Source organism: Arachis ipaensis, chromosome B4 (genome assembly GCF_059453495.1).
Source record: "Arachis ipaensis isolate K30076 ecotype BB chromosome B4, ASM5945349v1, whole genome shotgun sequence".
NCBI classification, from domain to species: domain Eukaryota; kingdom Viridiplantae; phylum Streptophyta; class Magnoliopsida; order Fabales; family Fabaceae; genus Arachis; species Arachis ipaensis.
In genome coordinates this window covers 82512301-82524390 of record NC_142439.1, presented here as the reverse complement: position 1 = coordinate 82524390, position 12090 = coordinate 82512301, and positions in this window count along the sequence as shown.

The window sequence follows — 12090 nt, the reverse complement described above, 5'->3', positions numbered from 1 at the left end:
TTAAAATTGCTATATTTTGATCCTCTTTTATTACCATTCGATGCCGTGACGTATTTGTTGAGTGATTTCAGAATTTATAGGGCCAGAATGGCCTAGAAGAGAGAAAGAAATCATGCACAAGAGGAAGGAACATGAAGATTTGGATTTTGGGAATTTCAGCATGGGCGCGCACGCGCACCTCACGCGCACGCGTGGATGAGGACAGCTGGAAGCAGCGCGCAAAGATGGACGCATCCGCACAGATTAGGGAAATCCACACCGGCGCGCACACGTACAGAGCACGCACGCATGGATCACAAAAGCAATCGGCACGCACGTACGCATGGCGCGTACGCGCGACAAGCTGCACGTGACTTCATTAAAGGAAATTGTGCCTGGTGATTTCTGAGGCTCAAGAGGCCCAAATTCAAGCTGGTTCTGCGTGGAAAAGATCCAAGGATGCTAGGGAAAGGGGGGATCAATCATTTGACACTTAGACACAATTTTTAGGTAGTTTTTTGTTTTTGTTCTTCTAGAGAGAGAAACCCTTGTTCCTCTCTAGATCTAGTTTGAATTGATCTTCCCTTGTTGAATTCTGAATTAGATCTTGTTAATTACTAGTTTTGATTGCTTAATTTGAATTTCTTAGCATAATTTTGTTTAGATCTTGTGTTAGATTTATGTTTTCTTGTCAATTGTCACTTTATACCCATTTCATGAATCTTGTGAATCTTGAATTGCTAATGTTACATTGATGATTTTCATGATTAATTGTATTGTTTGAGTGATTGTATGTTGATAATTGTTAGTGGGTACTTGCTAATTTCATTTAATTTCACTTTGAATATGTCTTTTAGTAATGCTTACCATGTGTTTGATGAAATGTTTCCCTTGATTATGGAGTAGTTTTCTCTACTCTTGGCATAAGCTAGGGGAGTTGAGTGACCTTGAGTCTTTGGGCCTCATTGAATTGGTGATTTGAGAACCCTAGGTGATCAACTTGATACCCATTGATACTAACCCACTACTAATCCAGTTAGTAGATAGGTTGAGACTTATGGGTTGATGTGATCAAACCTATTTAACGTACTTCAAGCCTAGGAGTAGGCAATACGTACTTAAGGTTTTTGAGAAGTAGACTTAATGGGCTGGTACCTCATAATTATCAATATTCGGTATGTAGACAAGGATGGCAATCTCAATTCCCATGCTTAGCCAAGAGTTGCTTTTATCATTCATATTTGAAAACCCAAAAATTCTAATTGCTTTATCTCAGTTATAGTTTTATAGTAGAATTCTATTGGATGTTATCTTATTAGTTTGGAATTGCTCACTTCTTGTTTTAGTTATTTGAATTAGTTTCTTGCATTTCAAGATTACTTGTGTATTAAGATTCCTAGTTTAATTTCTTGCTCCTGACTTGCAACCTCAGAATTCTAACCAATATTGATGCACATGTTTGCCCATTCCTTGTGAGACGACCCGAGGTTTGAATACTTCGGTTACTTTATTGGGGTTGAACTTGTGACAACCAATTCTTTCTAAATTTGATTTGCGGATTATTTGTCGGTTGAGGACTATACTTGCAACGCAAAAAATCTTGTGAAATTCCTCATCGACGATACCCGTGCCATCAATGCACGCTGAGGGAGTGAACGCTGCGCTCATTTTTTCAACTAAGCATTCCCCTGGGAGCAACCAAACACCCAAGATGCATTTCATTGAAGCCCCAAAGCAAACAAAGCCTATTGACATGAATCAAAGGCACAAGAAAAAGTTAGATTAGGAATTTCATTTAAATTGTAATGTGTTTTCAATTTCAATTTCATTTTTTCATTTTGTAAAGCCTATATAAAGGCATTATTTTTATTCCATTAGGGAGGTTGGCTCTAATAGAGAGCAGTAGGAGTAGGAGTAGGGTAGAAGGCTCTAGTAGATAGCTTAGCTTTCTTTTCCTTTTCTGCAATTTTACATTTCTGTTATAATTAAATTCAATTTGGCTTATGCAATTTCAGTTTCTGATAATTCTCTTATGCAAATTTCCCTTTCTGCAGTTTTACAATTCAGTTACATTGAGCTTGATTTTAATCTTCTGTTCCCACTGCTTTCTGTTACCATTGCTTTCAATTTACTTTCATGCAATTTAATTCTTCTGCAATTGTTCTGAGTTCTGATTTACTGTTTTCTTTAATTTTCCAGCACCCAATTCCCTTTACATTTGATGAAATTTACGTTTCTTGCTCTTTAAGCTTCTGCTGAATTTACTTTTTGCACTTTTAATTCACTGCAATTTACTTTCTACTGCTTAAATTCTCATCCAATTCATCACTGTCTGCTTGACTAAACTAATCACCTCACTAAAGTTGCTTGATCCATCAATCCATGTGGGATTGACCTCACTCTTGTGAGTTATTACTACTTGATGTGACCTGGTACACTTGCCGGTGAGTTTGTGTGGAATCATTTTTCCCTCATCAACAAGCTGCAAACATCTCATTAGAGATGGCAGACCAGACAATGAAAAAGCCATATGGCTTAGTAGAAAATGTCTTGGTAAAGGTTAAAGACCACTACATCCCTGCAAACTTCATAGTCTTGGATATTGGAGAAGATGAGGATGACTCTGTCATCCTTGGAAGATCTTTCCTAGCCACTGCCAATGCTATCATCAATGTGGCTAAGGGAGAACTGACTCTACAACTAGGGGAGGATCACATCTTGTTCAAGATGCCTCATCCCAGTTCCCTCTCTAATAAAAGAGAGATAACTGTGCAACACTTAGTGTTCTAACCCTCTCTTTCAGTGCAGATCTTTATAGAGTCCCCAAACATCAATTTTAAGTTTAGTGTTGGGCAGCTATCAACAAGCTCTAAGAACAAAGGTACTAAAAAGAAAGTACCTAAATGCTGGAGGGACAAAAAACTCCCAACTGAAGGCTTCTCACCTGGCATGAGAGTTATCTTCACCAAGAAACTAGTCATACCATATACAGTGAGTCGTATCCTGTCTCTAGAGCATGTGGAGCTTATTCATGAGAAGACAGGAATAAAGTTCACTATAAGGGACGAAATTCTGAGCCCATTCTCACCTCCGTAAGGAGCTAACCATCAAGCTAATGACGTTAAAGAAGCGCTTATTGGGGGGCAACTCAACCTTAATTAATTATTATTACTTTCATTTTGTTTTTCTTTAATTTATATTTTAGGTTAATAATCATATGTAGCAGTCAGAACAGAGACAGAATCATTCAGCAGAGAAAATATAACACTCTGGATGGAGTGTTACTGGCATTGAACGCCAGCCAGGGAGCACTGGCTGGTCGTCCAATGCCCCAAATGGGAAGCATTGCTGGCGTTGAACGCCAGCTAGGGAGCAGACCCTGGGTATTCAAACGCCAGTGCAGAGGGTAGGGAATCTGAATTTCCTAGCCTCTCAGGACTAGTGGGTCCCACAGCATCTTTACCTGCCCTACTTTTTCTCTCTCTCTTTTACGCTTCCCCATACACACGTCCCTATAAACCCTAGCCCAATCACATCCATATCATTTCTCCAAAACCATCATAACTGCCACCAACCCCCACCCACTTCAAAATCAAATTTCTTACCATTTAACCCACCCATAACCGAGCCTACCCTAACCCACTTCCTATAAATACCCCTCATTCTAACCCTTCATACACACACCTCTTATACACCACAAAACCCCCCATGACCGAGCCCTCTCTCGCCCTTTATCTTCCTCTATTTTCTTCTTCTTCTACTCCATTCTTCTCTTTACTTTATTTTTGCTCGAGGATGAGCAAAGTTTTAAGTTTGGTGTGGGAAAAGCGTTGCTTTTTGCTTTCCATTACCACTTTTAGCACCCAAGATTGGAGAACCCTCTAGAAAGAGGAAAGGAAAGGCAGTAGCTGCCACCTCTGAATCTTGGGAGATGGAGAAATTCATCACCAAAGCCCACCAAGACCACTTCTATGAAGTAGTGGCAGAGAAGAAAGTGATCCCTGAGGTCCCTTTCAGGCTTAAGAAGAATGAGTATCCGGAAATCCGAAGAGAGATCTGGAGAAGAGGTTGGAAAGTCCTAACCAATCCCATTCAAGATGTTGGGATTATAATGGTGCAAGATTTCTATGCTAATGCATGGGTTACTAAAAACTATGACACTAGTGTGAACCCAAATCCAAAGAATTAGAGCACCATGGTCCGAGGAAGAATCTTAGATTTCAGCCCAGAAAGTGAGGTTGGCGTTCAACTTGCCTCTAATCCAAGGAGATTCACATTCTTACACTAGAAGAGTCAACTTTGATCAAAGACTGGATCAAGTGCTCTCAGACATCTGTGTAGAAGGAGCACAGTGGAAAAGGGATTCCCAAGGCAAGCCTATTCAACTACGAAGGCTTGACCTCAAGCCCATAGCTAGAGGATGGTTGGAATTCATCCAACACTCTACCATCCCTACTAGCAATCGGTCAGAAGTGACCATTGAAAGAGCCATCATGATCTATTGCATCATGATTAGAAGTGAGGTGGAAGTACATGAGGTGATTCCTCAAGAATTGTACAAGATAGCTAAGAAGCCTTCCACCAATTCAAGGTTGGCATTTCCATACCTCATCTGTCATCTATGCAATTCAGCTGGAATTGTCATAGAAGGAGATATCTCTATTGGGGAGGACAAGCCCATCACTAAGAAGAGGATGGAGCAAACTAGAGAGAATGCACAAGAGCCTGTGCAGCCACCTCAGCATGAGATCCCTAAGATACCTCAAGGGATGTATTTTCCTCCTCAAAGCTATTGGGATCAATGGCAGACTTCTCTTGGAGAACTAAGCACTAACATGGAGCAATTGAAGGTGGAACATCAAGAGCATTCCACCACCCTCAATGAAATAAGAGAAGATCAAAGAGTCATAAGGGAAGAACAAAGGGCTATGAGGGAAGAACAACAAAGACAAAGGAGTGACATTAAAGAGATCAAGCACCACAATTGATCCTCAAGGAGGAGTACTAGCCGCCACCATTAAAGGTGGATTCGTTCTCTTTATCTCCTTTTCTCTTGTTATTTTTTTGTTTTCTATTATGTTGTATTGTCTATTCTCTTGTTCTTGTTGCATGATCATTTGCATTTATGTCTTAATGCTATAAAATGTTCCATGTATCTCTCACCTTGCTTAAAAAGAAAATTTTATTTGAAAAGAATTGAGAGATACATAAATTTCAAGTTTATAATAAGAATAGTTCAATTATCTTGATGTGGTGGCATTGCTTTTGTTTTCTGAATGTATGAATAAACAGTGCATATTTAAAGTTGGAATTTTAGAATGTTGGCTCTTGAAAGAATGATGAAAAAGGAAAAGTATTATTGGTAATCTGAGAAATCCAAAAATTGATTCTTGAAGTAAGAAAAAGCAGCAAAAAGAAAATGAAAAAGCATGTTGCAAAAGAAAAAAATGATATATACATGCGAAAGAAAAAAAATGGCAAAAAAAATAAAAAAAATAAAAAGCAGAAAAAGCCAATAGCTCTTTAAACTAAAAGGCAAGAGCAAAAAGCCAATAACCCTTTAAACCAAAAGGCAAGGTTAAAAGGATCCAAGGCTTTGAGCATTAGTGGATAGGAGGGCCTAAAGGAATAAAATCCTAGCCTAAGCGGCTCAACCAAGCTATCCCTAACCATGTGCTTGTGGTGTGAAGGTGTCAAGTGAAAAACTTGAGACTGAGCGGTTAAAGTCGTGATCCAAAGTAAAAAAGAGTGTGCTTAAGAACTCTGGACACCTCTATCTGGGGATTCTAGCAAAGCTGAATCACAATTTGAAAAAGTTCACCCAGTTAAAGTGTCTGTGGCATTTATGTATTCGGTAGTAATACTGGAAAACAAAGTGCTTAGAGTCACGGACACGACTCTAAAAAGCTGTGTTCAAGAATAAAAAACAACTGAACTAGTAGAGTCAATAATATTATCTAGATTCTAAGTTCCTAAAGATGCCAACCATTCTAAGTTTCAATGGATAGTGAGATGCCAAAACTATTCAGAAGCAAAAAGCTACTAAGTTCCGCTCATCTAATTGTAACTGAGCTTCATTGAAAACTTTGAAATTTATTGTATCTTAATCTTGTTTTATCCTACTATGTTTTTAGTTGCTTAGGGACAAGCAACAGTTTAAGTTTGGTGTTGTGATGAGCGGATATTTTATACGCTTTTTGGCACCATTTTCATAAAACTATGTTTTATTTAGTTATTTTAGGTTTTAGTGTTAAATTCACATTTTTGGATCCTACCATGAGTTTTTGTGTTTTTGTACAATTTCAGGTAATTTCTGGCTGAAATTGAGGAGCTAGAGCAAAATCCTGATTCAGAGACAGAGAAAGCATTGCAAATGCTGTCTAGATCTGACCACCTTGCATTCAGAAGAGCTTTTCTGGAGCTACAGAAGTTCAAATGGAGCATTCTTAACGGCTATGAAAATCTGACTTCTAGAGCTTTCCAGCAATGTATAATAGTCCATACTTTGCTTCAGATTAAAAGGCCCAAAACTGGCGTCCAACACTAGCCTCCTGCCACATTTCAGTCGTCCAGCGCCCAAGGAGAAGAGACCAACGTCCAAACGCCCAAAGAGGACCCCCTAGCCAGTTTTCAACACCTTAGAGGCCACAGAGCACGTGGATCTCATAAAAAATAAGCCTAAACACACACCAAGTGGGCCCCAGAAGTGGATTTTAGCACTAAAAAGACTGTTTTACCCTTACTAGTCATTAGTTTAGTATTTAAAGTAGAAGATCACTCTTTGTTAAGGATCTTTGGCCACTTTCAGCCGTATTTTTTATTTACACATTGTATTTTCTATCAGTATGAGTTTCTAAACCAAAGGTGCAACATTCTCTGATCCGAAAGATCCGACCTTGTCTGTGGCGTGATGACTGCGCATCATGTACCCTTTTTCTAATCTAAAAGAACCATAAAAGAGCATAATCTCATTTATCAATGCAATTTCATGAACCAAATGATATATATTATGGTACATTGCTTTGAAATAGGTTGTACTGAATTTCAGGTGATAAGAGCAACAAAAGGGGAAGGAAAACAACAAATAAGGATGGGCGTGTGAAGCTGGGCGTGCCACTTGAAGCTCCGGGCATGGCACACCAAGCTTTTGAACTAACTTTCAACAATGGGCGTGCCACTTGAAGCTATGGGCGTGGCACGCCAAGCCAACATTCCATCAAAGAAGGTTGAAGAATTTTACATGGGCGTGCCACTTGGTGTTTTGGGCGTGGCACGCCAGGCTTAAGTTCCAGAGGAGTGATTTTGAGCCCCACTATGGGCGTGGCACGCCAAGCATTGGGCGTGGCACGCTGGGGCATATGCCAGCCTGACCTCCTCTCATTCAAATGAAGATATCTTGAGCTACACAACTTCAAATGAGATTATTTTAGTGCCATTATAAAGTAGACATCCAGGGCTTTCAAACCATATATAATACTTTATAATTGACACTGGAATGGAGGAAGATATTGACCTTGAAACCACATGGAGAAAAACACGTCACTGCAGAGTTACCAGCCTGACCTCTTCATCTTCAAAGGAACATAACTTGCGTTGTAGAGGTCCAAATGATGTGATCTTGGTGGCGTTGGAAAGCTGATATAAAGAGATTTCCAATGATATATAAAACTCTAGGGTGGACATTAAAACTAGAGGTGAAAAAGGCCATTATATTAGCGTTGCAAAACCTGGGCGTGCCACTTGATATCGAAGGCGTGGCACACCAGCTCTGTTTTCATAATGGGCGTGCCACTTGGAATTCTGGGCATGGCACACCAGTTCAAATGGCCAGAGAGGAGATTTTGGTGCATCATTAAGGCGTGGCACCCCAGTTTTGGGCGTGGCACGCCAGCTTCACAACATATGGGGCGTGGCACGCCAGAAGTGGGCGTTGCACGCCGGGCTACCTGACAGACTGACCTATCCACCTTCAAATGGGCATAACTTGAGCTACAAAGGTCCAAATGAGTTGATTTCAAAGGCGTTGGAAAGCTAACATCCAGGGCTTTTCAGAAATATATAATAATTTATAGTGGACATTCATTTTGAGGCCCAACAAACTCTATACTTTCAACGTTGCAAAGTGGATCATACTCCAAAGGGAAAAATCAAGTGGGAGTGGCACTTGAAACCACATGCCAACTTCTTCCTGCAGCCTCCAACCTTCAATCAAGCCCACTCCAACTCTCATTCAAGGCACACTTATCAATCAATCAAGGCCACAAGAAAAATCTAGAATAGTTTATTTTCATTTCATTGTAATTTGCTTTTAATTTCATTTAAGTTTGTAATTTAGGAGAGCCTATTTAAAGGCCTTAGTTTCATAGAATTAGGCATGGCTTGATTGGGGGGAAGTCTTCGGACCCTCTCTATTCACCATCAATTTCTTCTCTTTTATTTCTTACTTTGTAAATAATTTAGTTATGAATTACTAACTCTTTCCATTGGGAGAGAGAGCTCTATTGTTTTTCAATGGATTGATTGTTTTTATTCTTCTTCTTCTCTTCATCTCTCTTTGATTTACTAGAAAGAATTTCGTTCTTCATGGTAGCATTCAATTATCTTGGAAAAGAGATTGAATGTAATTGGGTTTTATGGGAACCTTGGAAGAGGAAACATAAAACCATGCTTGAAATTCTTTCTCACACTTGAATAGGATTTGGTTTTTGGTGTTTGGATATGGTGACATATAATCCTCCCTCTACTTGAACCTAGGAAAGTGTGTGGTATAATCAGGGAACAAGCTTCATCTCTTCTCATGAGCAATTAGACCAAGGAATTGGTTATTGATCAAGATTTGAGAGATTGAGTCACCAAGGGATTCGGGATCAATCAATCATGATTGCCAAGAGGTCAATGAGTTGCATGATTGAAGATGAAATGAAATTAATTAATCCGGAGAATGCAATATCTCTTGATCCCAATGCTTATTTTATCTTTCTTTCTTATATTTACTTTATGGTTGTTTACATTTCTAGCACTTTACTTTCTTGTACTTTACTTTCCTTGCTATTTATTTTCTTGCACTTTATTGCTTTTCTTTACTTTCATATCATTTACATTTTCTTGTTTGATTATCAATCCAATATGAATCATCTAACTAGGATAATCAATTAACTATTGTTTGCCTTAGTCCGTTAATCTCTGTGGATACGATCCCTGATGAGCGGATAATTTATACGCTTTTTGACATTGTTTTTAGTATGTTTTTAGTAGGATCTAGTTACTTTTAGGGATGTTTTCATTAGTTTTTATGTTAAATTCACATTTCTGGACTTTACTATGAGTTCGTGTGTTTTTCTGTGATTTCAGGTAATTTCTGACTGAAATTGAGGGACTTGAGCAAAAATCAGATTCAGAGGTTGAAGAAGGACTGCTAATGCTGTTGGATTCTGACCTCCCGGCACTCAAAGTGGATTTTCTGGAGCTACAGAATTCGAAATGGCACGCTTCCAATTGCGTTAAAAAGTAGACATCCAGGGCTTTCCAGCAATATATAATAGTCCATACTTTGGCCAAGAATAGATGACTCAAACTGGCTTCAATGCCAGCTCTCTGCCCAAATCTGGCGTCCAGCGCCAGAAAAGGATCCAAAACCAGAGTTGAACGCCCAAACTGGCACAAAAACTGGCGTTCAACTCCAAGAAGGACCTCTACACGTGCAACACTCAAGCTCAGCCCAAGCACACACCAAGTGGGCCCCGGAAATAGATTTATGCATCAATTACTTACTTCTGTAAACCCTAGTAGCTAGTTTATTATAAATAGGACTTTTTACTATTGTATTAGGTATCTTTGATCATCTTAGGATCCTTGATCAGTTGTATGCTATCTTTGATCATCTTAGGATCTTTGATCAGTTGTATGCTATCTTAGATCACGTTTGAGGGCTGGCCTCTCGGCCATGCCTGGACTTTCACTTATGTATTTTTAACGGTAGAGTTTCTACACTCCATAGATTAAGGTGTGGAGCTCTGCTGTTGCTCAAGGATTAATGCAAAGTACTACTGTTTTCTATTCAATTCATCTTGTTTCGCTTCTATGATATTCATTCGTACTTCAATCTGAATGTGATGAACGTGACAATCATCATCATTCCCTATGAACGCGTGCCTGACAACCACTTCCGTTCTACCTTAGACTGAATGAGTATCTCTTAGATCTCCTAACCAGAATCTTCGTGGTGTAAGCTAGAATGATGGCGGCATTCAAGAGAATCCGGAAGATCTAAACCTTGTCTGTGGTATTCCGAGTAGGATTCAATGAATGAATGACTGTGACGAGCTCCAAACTCGCGATTGTGGGGCGTTAGTGACAGACGCAAAAGGATAGTAAATCCTATTCCAGCATGATCGAGAACCGACAGATGAATAGCCGTGCCGTGACAGGGTGCGTTGACCATTTTCACTGAGAGGATAAGATGAAGCCATTGACAAGGGTGATGCCTCCAGACGATTAGCCGTGCCATGACAGGGCATTAGATCATTTTCCCGAGAGATGACCGAAAGTATCCATTGACAGTGGTGATGTATCACATAAAGCCAGCCATGGAAAGGAGTAAGACTGATTGGGTGAAGATAGCAGGAAAGCAGAGGTTCAGAGGAACAAACGCATCTCTATACGCTTATCTGAAATTCTCACCAATGATTTACATAAGTATCTCTATCCCTCTTTTATTAATTATTTTCGAAAACCACATTACTGTTTGATATCCGCCTGACTGAGATTTACAAGGTGACCATAGCTTGCTTCATACCAACAATCTCCGTGGGATTCGACCCTTACTCACGTAAGGTATTACTTGGACGACCCAGTGCACTTGCTGGTTAGTTACACGGAGTTGTGAACCATGGTCTTGGCATCATGTTTTTGGCGCCATTTTCAGGGAAAGAAAGAGCAATGAATTTTACATAATTAAAGTGTAATCACGATTCCGCGTACCAAGTTTTTGGCGCTGTTGCCGGGGATTGTTCGAGTTTGGACAACTGACGGTTCATCTTGTTGCTCAGATTAGGTAATTTTCTTTTTGTTTTCTTTTCAAAAAAAAATTTTCAAAAGTACTTCAAAATTTTCTCACCTGTTTTCGAAAAAAAAAATTATTCAAAATTTTTAAAGAATGAATTCTAGTGTTTCATGAAGCATGTGAAGCCTGGCTGGCTGTAAAGCCATGTCTAAATTCTTTTGGACTGAGGCTTCCAAACCATCAGCATAGAGGCAAGTTACATATTTGATAAGTAATGAGCAGTATATTCTGATATCTTTCTGAAGCTTGGCTGGCCATTGGCCATGTCTAGTGTTTTGGACCGGAGCTTTCATTGAAAGCTTGGCTGGCTAGTGAGCCATGTCTAATTCTTGGACTGTAGCTTTAGACTAAGAATGCAAGATTCCTGGAATTCATGTTAAAAATTTTGGAATCCTTATTTTTTCTTTTTCATATAATTTTCGAAAAAATCCAAAAAAATTAGAAAATCATAAAAATCAAAAATATTTTTTGTGTTTCTTGTTTGAGTCTTAAGTCATGTCATAAGTTTGGTGTCACTTGCATATGCATCTTGCATTTTTCGAAAATTCATGCATTCATAGTGTTCATCATGATCTTCAAGTTGTTCTTGGTAAGTCTTCTTGTTTGATCTTGATGATTTCATGTTTTGTGTCTTTTCTTGTTTTTCATATGCATTCTTGAATTCTTAGTGTCTAAGCATTAAAGAATTCTAAGTTTGGTGTCTTGCATGTTTTCTTTGCATTAAAAATTTTTCAAAATTATGTTCTTGATGTTCATCATGATCTTCATAGTGTTCTTGGTGTTCATCTTGACATTCATAGCATTCATGCATGCATTCATTGTTTTGATCCAAAATTTTCATGCATTGAGTCTTTTTGTTGTTTTTCTCTCTCATCACAAAAATTCAAAAATCAAAAAAATATCTTTCCCTCTTTTCTCTCATAAATTCGAAAATTTGAGTTGAATTTTTCAAAAATTTTTAAAATCTAGTTGTTTCTTATGAGTCAAATCAAATTTTCAATTTAAAAATCTCACCTTTTTCAAAATATTTTTCAAAAATCAAATCTTTT